Consider the following 11849-nt stretch of genomic DNA (forward strand, 5'->3'; position numbering starts at 1 on the left):
GGTCAAAATTGTGCTTATTATCACGTTGCTACATTGTTGTTATTTATTTTGCAACTATTCAGGATGCGATAATAAGTTTATCAAACCTCGATTCGACTTCAAATCAAATTGATTAAATACACATGCACAAATGTGCACTATACCAAACAGTGATTGCCATTGTTGTACATAGCTATTTGTTTATTACTTGTCTAAAAGTGCATAGTTACGTGCCGCCTCAAATGGATCAGAAATCAACCCCGGGAATATTATTGGTTGGCCAACACGTATTTTTTAGACTGAAGACAGCAAGCTGACATTCTGCAATGATATTCATGTAACAAGTTGAATTGTGGAAGTCTGGTAGTCGTTTTCTTTACGTGAACATGTCCCGGGTATTGATAGTGGGCGCCGGGGTAACTGGTAGTTTATGCGCCTGTCTTTTGAGGAGAGAAATGCAAAGCAAAGTACAAATAGTCGTGTGGGACAAGTCAAGGGGCACGGGTAAGTTTAGACGATTTAAAGGGTGCCATTGAATATTTCAGCAGAACTTCTGAGGATTGTGTTAGATTTGGCATATTTACACAATACAAGTAGGCTTTAGGCTTTATGAACAACAATGTGGATTGCCAGGAATCCCAATAGGCCTGTGTAAAAATATTTTGTTAACGCCAAGCTGAATATATTTAGCTTTGCATTGCTAACAGTCAATTTAATTTAAATTTACACGTATTATAGATGTGATGAAGACAATGGCGATGTCAGTTTGTTCCTCAACTTTATTCTTCCATTTAGGGGGAAGGATGTCGACCAGTAGAAATCCAGACGGCACATCTAGTTTAGCAGATCTGGGAGCACAGTATATCAGTGCTACACAGTACTACGCTCAAGCACATCACAGGTAGGTGTCTGTGTCTGTCTTTGGTGTTTCCACTCTTCCATTAATATTTTCTTCATGGATTTACATTGTTTTGGCTGTCACTTAGTTTTGTGCTTATCTGGTACAATGGGTCTTAAAGTCTAGATTGAACCCTAGGTCGAAAGGTTCAGGGTTCCCAATCAACACCTGCTCCTTTGACATTGATCTCAATTTACTGTAAATCGCTTCTAAATCACTACTAAATCGATGAAATAGTCATCAAATAACTAAATTAGTTTAGCATCGGTTGTCATGCTTTGGTTTGGGTGGGAGTTTAGGCTTAAACATTGGCATTTCCCCCGCTTAGCATCTATGCAGAGCTTCTAGCTCATGGAATACTGAAACCTCTGGAAGCTACCGTAGAAGGCCTTCGGGACGTGGATGGCACCAAGAACTATGTCACTCCAGCGGGCATGTCCTCCATCGCCAAGCACTTCCTCAAAGAGTCAGGTGATCAATCAATCAATCTGACCGGCTGGCGGACCATTCGACTGACATGGTCCGTCACACAATGATGTTTTTTTTTGCCCGTCCATATTTCAATCTATTTTTCCTTATTCACTTATGAACATTTAAATGTTGTCCTTCCTTTTTTTTTTCAATACATCTCCATCTTCTCCTCAAAGATTTTACTTCCTCAAATACTTCTCACACTCTCTCCTATCTATCTATCTATCTATCTATCTATCTATCTATCTATCTATCTATCTATCTATCTATCTATCTATCTATCTATCTATCTATCTATCTATCTACAGTATCTATATCCTTTCTTGCTGTGTATTTATATCTCTTCCTATTATCTCATCCTTTCTCTGTCTTCTCTCCCTCTCTCCATTCCTCCTAACGAGAAGGAGCCCAGTTGCACTTCGACCATCATGTGACCAGTCTCTTCCGAAGAGGTGCATCATGGGAGGTGCATAGGAAGGGTGGCGAGCCGGAGAAGTTTGACGCCGTGGTCTTACGATGCCTGTGCCTCAGATACTCCAGCTGCAGGGTGACCTGTCAGATCGTAAGTCACAAGAACACACAGACACTAATCCACACGACCACCCCGAACCACTATCCCAATAAGCCAATTACTGAAGTAGTCTGACGTACATTTTCCGTCCAAGTGAGCAGTTTCTGTAGCCATCACCTTGGCTGCAGTAGTTCAGGAGGTAGAGCGAGTTTACTTTTAAACAGAAGGTTGCTAGGTCATCCCTGGCGCCTCCCAGCTGTGTGTCGAGGTGTCTCTGAGCAAGACACCTAACTCTAACTGCTCCCGAATGTCTCCTCACATGGTTGACACGTCAACCATGTTGACACCGTCCGTGTGTGTGAATGTTTGTATGTAAGTCACTTTGGACAAAAGCGTCTTTTAAATGTTAATGTAAATGTAAAAATCACCTAATGCCGCATTTCCACTGCACATGTAGCTCGACTCGACTCGACACGACTCGACACGATTGCAGCACGGGTCGTTTTCCACCGCAAATAGTACCTCCTGGATGTGGGCGGGGTCGGCTGCGCGAAAGGGCCGTGACGTATTTTTGTACGCGACGCAAACAACACCTACGCAACCCACACATGACATGGACAGAACCCACATAACAACAATGGAGGACATCGATGTGATGGTATTCGTGCTGCTCGGTCTGGTGCTTTTTGTCAAGAAGTTGAAGAGTGGAATATGTTGGCTGCGGCGCTGCTATGGCTGTTACCAGCATGGTTGCCATGTCGCTCTCGTGACTTCGTCACACTCTCTGGCCAATCAGTGGCCGACCGTCTGCCGACGTCACCTTTTAGCATCGGCTCAGCTCGCTTGGAACCTAGAGCGAGGCGGTACTAAAAAAAGCAGCCACTTCAGGTACCAGATACCATGTTTTCGCGGTGGAAACGCCAAAAATGCGAGCTGAGTCGAGTCGAGTCGAGTCGTGTCGAGCTGGTACCATGCAGTGGAAAAGCGGCATTACTGGCCTAGGGCATTGAAGAAAGTAAGTTCTCTTCCACCAGGGCATGAAAACATGTATTTTCCCCCTCCGTGGTGGGACTGTGTTTTGGGTTTAGTATACTAGTCTGTGTCACCACTAGGCCTAAAAAAAAAAAAAAAAGTTTGGTTCCTGTTGGTTGTCAGTTGAGGTCATGGGTAGGTAGGGAATTTATTTTATTTTTTATTTTATTTTTTCCAGCGGCAGCGAATGATAGGTAGAGAGGACCTTGACAGCATCATACACTGAGAGGACATTGACAGCATCATACACTGCATGATGGACTACCTGAACCTTTGCGTGGACATTGTTGTTCCTGTGAAAACTGAGCGCTGCTTTGCTCACAACAACCCCTGTGTAGGCAGCAATGTCAAGGACCTCCTCAACAATAATAATAAGAAGAAGGCCTTCCAAGACAGGAACATCAAGAGGGGGGTCAGGGACGTTAGAGGGCCGCCACGGGCCGCTAGCAGTGGACTGGCAGTGCAACAGAAGGTAATATGGAGAGAGGGAACGAGTTAAACCTCTTCTATATCCAGCTTGACTGCCCTTACCTGTACCAGCTTCAACACCTACTGTCTGTCCAGCCGTCACCCCCTCCCCTCCCCATATATCTGCTCAGGCACTCTCCCCAGGCCGTCCCCTTTCGCTTATCAGCACATCAGATCATGACAGTGGCCCATCTGCAGCCCCCCCTACCACCCGCCCGCCAACACACCATCACCACAGGTGATCAGAGGAGAGCTGAGCAGACTTTGCTCAGAGAAAGCAGCCGACCCAGACAAGGTGCGCCCAAGACTATTAGAAGCCTGTGGCACTGAGCTTGGGGACCCCCCTCAGCACATCGTTATCCTGAGCCTGCTGCTGGCGAGGGTCCCCACACGGTGGAAGACATCTAGCCTCAGCCCTGTGCCTTAGGCGGGATACACACCAAATCCGGCGTGGCGGAGTTTAGCGCAGACTGCTGCTGCAAAGTGGGAGTGTCACTTCATGGCCCGTATGTGACGTCATGTGATACGATCAAACGCAATTCCCCCCCTTCAAATGAATGGCTGTACTGGGTTTTTCATCGCGATGCCTGATTTGGTCTGAATCTGCCCTCAGTGGGGGCTCCCCGTTGTGCCCCAAGGCTTCAGGCCGGCAGCATTAACATCACATATAATGAAGACCCTTGAGTGGCTGCTCCTCGACCCTCTAAGGCCCCAGAGAAGACCCCCACTGGACTACTAACAGGAGAGGATGATGACCCTCTTCCTCCTCCAGCTCCTCAGACCCCAGAGAAGACCCCCACTGGACTACTAACAGGAGAGGATGACCCTCTTCCTCCTCCAGCACCTCAGACCCCAGAGAAGACCCCCACTGGACTACTAACAGGAGAGGATGACCCTCTACCTCCTCCAGCTCCTCAGACCCCAGATATGACTCGCAATGTACCCACACAATACCTCCCTGGCAGACCTCAGGATGTCAGGGAGTCTAGGGGCCGGCTGGCTTGTCTTGTGTGTTGTATGGTGCCTGTCAAACCAACTGCAGTCGGTGGACTACTACGGGATGGTGGTGGACTGTCTTAGGTCCAGGCCACTCCTGCAGCCATTCCCAAATGAGGGGGTTGATGAAGAGAGGGGGTCAGAGGACCACTGGGTACCTTAGGCTGCACCTGGTTGACACACTGGGCTGATCGGAGAACATGGAGATTCTCTACACAGGAAAAGGCTAAGCCGGCTCTATTTTCTGAGGAGGCCGGACCCTTTTAACATCTGCAGGAAACTCCTGCGGATGTTGGCCGGCCCGTGGTCGCCCGTGTTCTTTCCTATGCGGCGGTGTGCTGGGGAGGGAGGGAGGACGGCGTTCAGGAGGGGGACGCGATGCCGCTGGTCAAGCTGGGGAGGTTGGCCGGCCTGCCCTGTGGTCGGCACGGAGCCGGACTCTCTGGTGACGGTGGCAGAGAGAGAAACCCTGTGCAAACTGCTGTCTGTCATGCTGTCTATCACGGACAACAACCGTCACCCACCCACCTTCAGGCAGCAGAGGGGGACGTTCGCTGACAGGTTACCGACACAGAGCTGCTCAACCGACGGACCTCGGGAGATCCTTTGTCCCCGGAGCCATCCGCACAGTGTATTATTTATTTATCTACTGCACTACCAAGTCCCATATGCACAGGACCTTGAAATTTGACTATCCTTTTCGTATCTTGCGTTTATGTTATGTTTTTTTAATTGCGTGTATTGCTTTTTATTGTGTTCCATACTGGCTGGCTATATTTCCTTCAGGATTAATCCGGTATCAATACACTATCTATCTGTCTAATTCTGCCAAATACATGATATTGTGGACTAATACCTATAATTCTGGTGTATATATAAATGTATACACATTCATCATTTATTTGTGATGTCAAAGATGCATATCATGGAGCATGTCACTATATCTAAAATGGGGATGCATCCTATATATGAGTCTGTAAAGTTGTCTTCTAAGAGGAGGTGAACGTAAAGGAACCATGTTGTTTCTATGTCTGCATGAGCTCCTAAGGCATACTGACACCAACATGTGTTCTCATCCCTGATCATTATGGTTTAGGACGACATTCTAGCCCTCACTGTTACCATGGCTACGGAACATCACACTGCCTTTAACCCTATACCAAGTATGAGAGGCAAACACCAGACTAAGATGCACACATGCACAGACAAATGCAGACGCACACAAAGCATATTTTAGTGTGTGTGTGTGTGTGTGTGTGTGTGTGTGTGTGTGTGTGGTGTGTGTGTGTGTGTGTGTGTGTGTGTGTGTGTGTGTGTGTGTGTGTGTGTGGTGTGTGTGTGTGTGTGTGTGTGTGTTGTGTGTGTGTGTGTCTCCTACAAGTGGATTATGTCACTGCAAAGTACGCCTTTGTCTGAAGTCGCAGTAACCATATTCAACCTGTTGGGGGCAATAGTGGCCGTTATCCGCGCCTGGCTGCAGTGAAGAAATACAATCCTTTCTTTGCTTCTCTGGATTTCCTAAACGCATTAGAGTCCTCTGTATGACTTATCTGTCTGGTCTGGCCAATAAATTAATTCAGACTGGCTTCTTTTTATCAGAAATGTAAGCAGCTTAACGAAAAGAAAGAATACACCACAAGTATTCATACGTTCGCAGCTGCCAAAGTGTTCCTAAATGATTAATCACCTGATATAAACAATACAGGCACACTGAGGAAAAAGCTTAGTTTTAGGACGTGTTTGGATATCGACTTAGTAAAGGGGCTCCTCTATGCTGCCTCTTTTCCTGGCAGCGTTGCAAACACGCAGGGGAAATAATTCCATCCGTGTTGCAACATTTTCCCTGAAAGCTTCTGCTGCGCCGGCCACAGACAAGATAAGATCGCAAGATAGCTTCACTTATTTCACGTCTGAACCTCCAACCCCAACCTCGCCCTGATAGGTTAATCGTTAACCTTGATTAGCATTGGCCACCCTGCCCTTGTTAGCGTACTAACTTCCTTTTCACATCTGACATGGATTTACGATGAACAAAAAAGTTCTTGGAAGCCATTTTTTGTGGATTCTTTTCTTCCCTTTTTTTCTTTAGCGAGAGCTTTTGGATGACCTAATTCAAAACCCATTTCTGAGAATAACCGTGTGTGTCTGTGTGTGTGACTGTGCACGCGCGTGTATGTGCGCGTGCACGTGTCGCTGCATGAAACGGAGCTTGTTGTCAGCCCCTTCGGTCGTAGTGTGCTTTAAGATGATGTCACCCTGGGCTAATCTGATTGGCTCACAGTGGACAGCGCCCCATTTCCCCTCCCGGCAGAGAAACACACACACACAACACACACACACACACACACACACACACACAACACACACACCACACACACACACACACACACACACACACACATTCTAATAATAACATTCTCTGTGTAAATGATCCTCAGACAGGATGGGGCACAGTTTCATCCCAAGGGGCAATGGTGTGTGTGTCGGGGTGTGTGTGTGTGGTGAGTGTGCATGTGCATGTGCCTTGGTTTCCATGGCTTACCTTCGCTATAAAGTGTGAGATCCTGCAGTGAAGCTCCCTATAGATGCAGTCCACAGCCAAACTGCACAGCTAGTGCTTCCATATGGTCAAAGCTAACAGGAAGCATTATAATGTAAGCCAAATAATATGGCCTATAATATATACAGTATACTGATAACATATATAATATATTTTATGTATAGAACAGTATTTGATTTTCTACGTTCACTTGGACATGAGATGCCCTCAGATATGTGGATCGCTGCTCTCTACATAAAGACGTTTCAAATGAAGGTTAATTATATTTCTGTGTCACAGCGACAACCGGGCTCGCTCCTTGGATTTCGAGAAACACTGTCAAGTGACACCATGTCTCAATGCCCCATTTATTCAATCTGGATGTTCTTTCAACGTGGATTGACCTCAACTCAACAGGTGGTTCACAACCTGCTCTGTGAGGCACCACACTGAGCAGAGAATCCCAGTTTGAAGCTACGACGTGTAGGGTACAGCTGGGCAGTAGGTCAGGATCTATGGCTGATGGGCTGCTGCGATACCGATCCACGGGGCAGAGATGAATTAAACCAGGCACGTCAAAGATCACCATCGTCTTTTAGTGTGTCCCCGATTTGTGTGGGCCTGAAACCTTTTCAACAGCCAAAGTGGGACTCTGGGCCCAAAATAAACAGTCTGACGTCATCGCTGGGGCGCACAGCTTGTGGTTGCTAGCACAAACCGGCGCACATGTACGCACACACATAAACACAGGAGGGTCTGTGGCAGGGTCTTTGGTGTTGGATATATTTCTCATGGTCTGTTTGCCTTGACGACAGCGAGAGAACGATGGCCGACCTTCACGTGTGTCCGTGTCCAGCAGTGGCCCACAGTATTCACAACATCATATTAAGGTCGAGGCTGGGGCCAGGGAGGAGTGGGGGGGGCAAGGTGGATGGGTGGATGGATGAAGCAATGGACGGATGAATGGATTCGTTGACGAATACATTGATCGATTTGATGGTTGAATGATGGATCGATGGCTTGTCTGGATGAATGAATAGTTGAATGGATGGATGAAAGGACGGGAGGGGTGATGAATGGACTGAGAATCGTCAGAGGACGGTTGAGTACGTCGATGGATGGAGGAACAGCTTAACCGACGACCAGACGGCTTAACCCCCCCCTCTCTCGCTCCTTCCTCTCCGGTGGGGCTCCAGTGCTACGCTTGCGGACCAGAGGGAGCAGCTGGAGGCGGTGAGGCTACTCGTCGCGCTATGCCCTGGCTCTGTTCTTACCGCCGGCCGCCACCGTCCCCGTCCCCTGGGCCGCCTGGTACGTCCCCCGGGGAACCCCTGCATCCGCTACGTCGCCGTGGACGACCGTAAACGTGGCCAGGGTGAGTGCAGCCCTGACCTCTGTCTGTCTGTCTGTCTGTCTGTCTGTCTGTCTGTCTGTCTGTCTGTCTGTCTGTCTGTCTGTCTGTCTAACAGCTGCCCCTCCACCACCCCCCACCTCTCTACAGAACCAGTTTTGTACCAGTGTCCTCCACCACCAGGTCTTTCAGGACAAAGTCCTGTGTACGTGACTGTACTTTGATGTTTTGTATGTGGCCCAAATACCTCCGTGTTAGTATGTGGGTGTACATACAAAACTCATGCTTCTTCATGTTTGTATTGTATACCGATCATTCTGTGTTGTGTGTCTAGAGTCTCCAGACTGCGGGTCATCTCTGGTGGTCCACCCAGCGTTCCGTTCGGCCTGCAGCACCTAGAACTGGACAAGGAGGAGGTTCCAGCCAATCATCTTGGAGGAGCTCCACAAGCTAGTTCCTGGTCTGCCTCAGCCAACCAGCACCAAGTTGCAGAAGTGGAGGTACTCCCAGGTGAGTCAGGTGGAGCTCGTACAAGATGACGACAGCATAGTGAGATGATAGATAGATATATATCTTATGGTTTACACTTTGGTTGTTAACATATATGTCAAATAATAATTATTTGTCTCCTGATTTGGGAGAATGTGGGAAAAAGCCAGAATGGCAGTTATGTAGATTCATCACTCCATAAATTCTACTTTAAACCGTGCTAAGCACAAGAAGAAGTATAAAGTCTTTAATATGTCATTCAATGGGAAGCACGATTCAAGACAAATTTAGAATTGAAATCTTAAATGAATACATCAACTGTTGTTTTATTTCCATATTACAACTTCTAAGATATGATCTGTTCATGCCAGTGGAGCACGATTGTCTAAGAGTCCCCTGGGGTAAGAGGGGGCCAAATAGGGGGGCAGTTAGACCTGTCACCTCAATGCCCTTTCCCAATGCAGGGTCTCTCGAGCAAGGGTTTCAACGACCACCGCGATAAGCACCTCTAATGTAATCCTTTCGGTGTGTTTGTACTATTTGTGTGTGTGTGTGTGTGTGTTTGTGTGTGTATGTGCTGTGTCTGTGTTTACGTACATGTGTGTGCCATGTTTCTAAGCCTTTGTAAACAATGCACATGCGATAGGTAGAGTGCAGTCTGTGTGTCACCAAGTGCTAAACCTGCATATGTCTGTAGACGGAAAGGAGTTGTTGTGTATTAAGAGGAGAGGAAAAATGACAACAATTTGTTTTCCTTTTCAAGTGTATTTCCTGTTTATCCATTCCATGTCCACAACATACCTCAGTACTGGGGACTCCATCCTGGGAATCACTTAGTACTCGAACTCATGATGAATTTCCTCCCCAATATGGAGCCGTTCGTTCACATTGCAGGCGGACGTGGTCCAAATTAGATTTGTACTTTTTATTCATGGAACGCAGATTGATAGATTTGAAAGCACACATAGAATTCAATGTGGTGTCTTTCAATCTGATTGGGTAAACTTTAAAAAAAAAAATTGGTCCTTGAGCTGAAACAAATCGACAAACCAGACACAGTGTTAGTAGTCAAATCGTAGCTGAGGCGGAAAGGATCAGAATGGACATAAGGATGTTAATATGAATGTTGCATTATGGTTCAAGGCTAGCTGGCTGCTTACTCTTTTCCCACAAAGCAATACAACTGATGTCCCTCTCTCCCTTACATTTAGTCTGCTGCTTGTTATATTGCTGCCATGTTGTGATCTTTATTATTGAAATCGTTGTAGTCAACAAAGATCTGACCAAGAGGGCAGTTATTAATTCTATCCACAAATATTTACAGTGTTCATATTCATTAGTGGTGCATACTTTTGTTCATACTAAAATAGTTTTGACTAGTCATAAATAAATATGGGTACTTAATCAATCTCTGTCCCTCTGGACGTCTCTCTCCCTGCCTCTCTCTGTCCATTCCTCGCTGTTAGCTCTCTCTCTCCCGCTCAGTTTAAGCACACCCACATAGGTTTGGCACATCACATGTACACACCACCAAATACACACAAATACAGCATTTGCACAAGCATACCAAATACCCCAAACACATGATTGCGCACATGCAAATACACAAAGATGCACAAAAAAACGCATCCACTCTCATTGTAGATACACACGCACGTACACCACCGTTACACATGGTCCTGGCCTGTGGCCACAGCCTCCTACACAGATGTTCCGTCACCCCTGACCCGTGTGTGTGTGTGTGGTGTGTGTGTGTGTGTGTGTGTGTGTGTTGTGTGTGTGTGTGTGTGTGTGTGTGTGTGTGTGTGTGTGTGTGTGGTTTACTGACTCATGGTTAATCTTGTACTTTTTAAATCCAGCCTATAGAGACTCTGCACAGACACTGTCTCCCCATTTCCCATGTCAACAGGGGAATACAGACTCAATATTTACCACATCCCCATCACTCTCAACATTACCATATCTCTGTGACCAGTACAAAGGAGCATCTATGGTCAGGCAGAAAGGGTGGCCATCTTCCTGCGTTGCTGCGTCATGAAGGAAATAAGTTCTTGAGAAAGAAAATCCAAAATTTGAGAGAGAGGAGAGGGGGAGGCACAAAGTGCAACAATAGTGAGTTTAATAAGATGGTATTCTTCAGATCTACATCAAGTCATTTGTGGACCATGTCTTTTCAAAGTTAAAGGCACCAGCCGTCTATAGCATACAGACTCCAGCCCCAGCTCACCTTCACCCCTCTTATTCTCTGTATTCAACTGTCCCCTACCTGCTCTTACAACACCATGAGTGCAGCATATATTTAATGACGGGTGGCACCCGGGCCAAACAAAGTAAAACCCGACCCTGGTAGCATGAACGCCACGCTCCATTTGAGCTTCACAGGACCCCCTTCACATGTTTATTATACTCTGTTGAATATCAATACATTCAAAACGACAGCAGGGATGGACAGCAGTACTGTTCTGAGATTTAGGCCCAATCCCATTTCTACCCCTTACCCCCCCCCTTGTTTTGAAGGGGTAAGGGGAAGGGGTAAGGGGAAGGGGTAAGGGGTAGAAATGGGATTGGGCCTTACAATTCATGGTAAGCCTGCTTGGCTGAAAATGCAGGAAATACACAAACACACGCACACACATAAACCGACAGCCGCGGCCTACTATCTTTGTGAACTATAGATGAGTGATATAGCCGTGGATGTGTATGCATGGATGCACGCCAACAATTCCAACGTCTGAGCGTCTGTCCGTCCCCGCCCCACCCTCCCCAGGTCCTCACGGCGGTCCCAGGATGCCCGGGTCACATGACCCTCCTGGCCGAGCCCCTGCTGGTGTGCGGCGGAGATGGCTTCACCCACTCCAACCTGGACGGCTGCGTGGAGTCCGCCCTCAGGGTGCTGGGCGCGCTGAAGGAGGCCTCCGTCCAATGGGAAGCTCCCCGCTAAACATTGGGTCCCGCCCCCCCCCCCACCTCCCCTACCTCGTAAACACCCTCTGTGGAGGGATGTGCAAATAATTAACAGTGCAATCGTCCTTTTTGAGATTTTTGTTGAATATTGTTGAATTTGACATTAAAGAGATGGACATCTGGATATCTATTAATAAAAAATGGTTGAATA

General features: G+C 47.1%; 1 protein-coding gene and 1 pseudogene across 2 annotated transcripts in view; both read left to right on the top strand.

Annotated features, from left to right (window-relative positions):
* LOC130370987 (cGMP-dependent protein kinase 1-like) overlaps positions 1-11849 on the top strand; it is a 298669-nt gene that overhangs the window by 67441 nt on the left and 219379 nt on the right. The gene's annotated exons all lie outside the window — the stretch shown is intronic.
* Positions 64-11788, top strand: LOC130370995 (renalase-like; annotated as a pseudogene).

The sequence above is a fragment of the Gadus chalcogrammus genome, chromosome 18 (assembly GCF_026213295.1).
Source record: "Gadus chalcogrammus isolate NIFS_2021 chromosome 18, NIFS_Gcha_1.0, whole genome shotgun sequence".
Classification (NCBI taxonomy): domain Eukaryota; kingdom Metazoa; phylum Chordata; class Actinopteri; order Gadiformes; family Gadidae; genus Gadus; species Gadus chalcogrammus.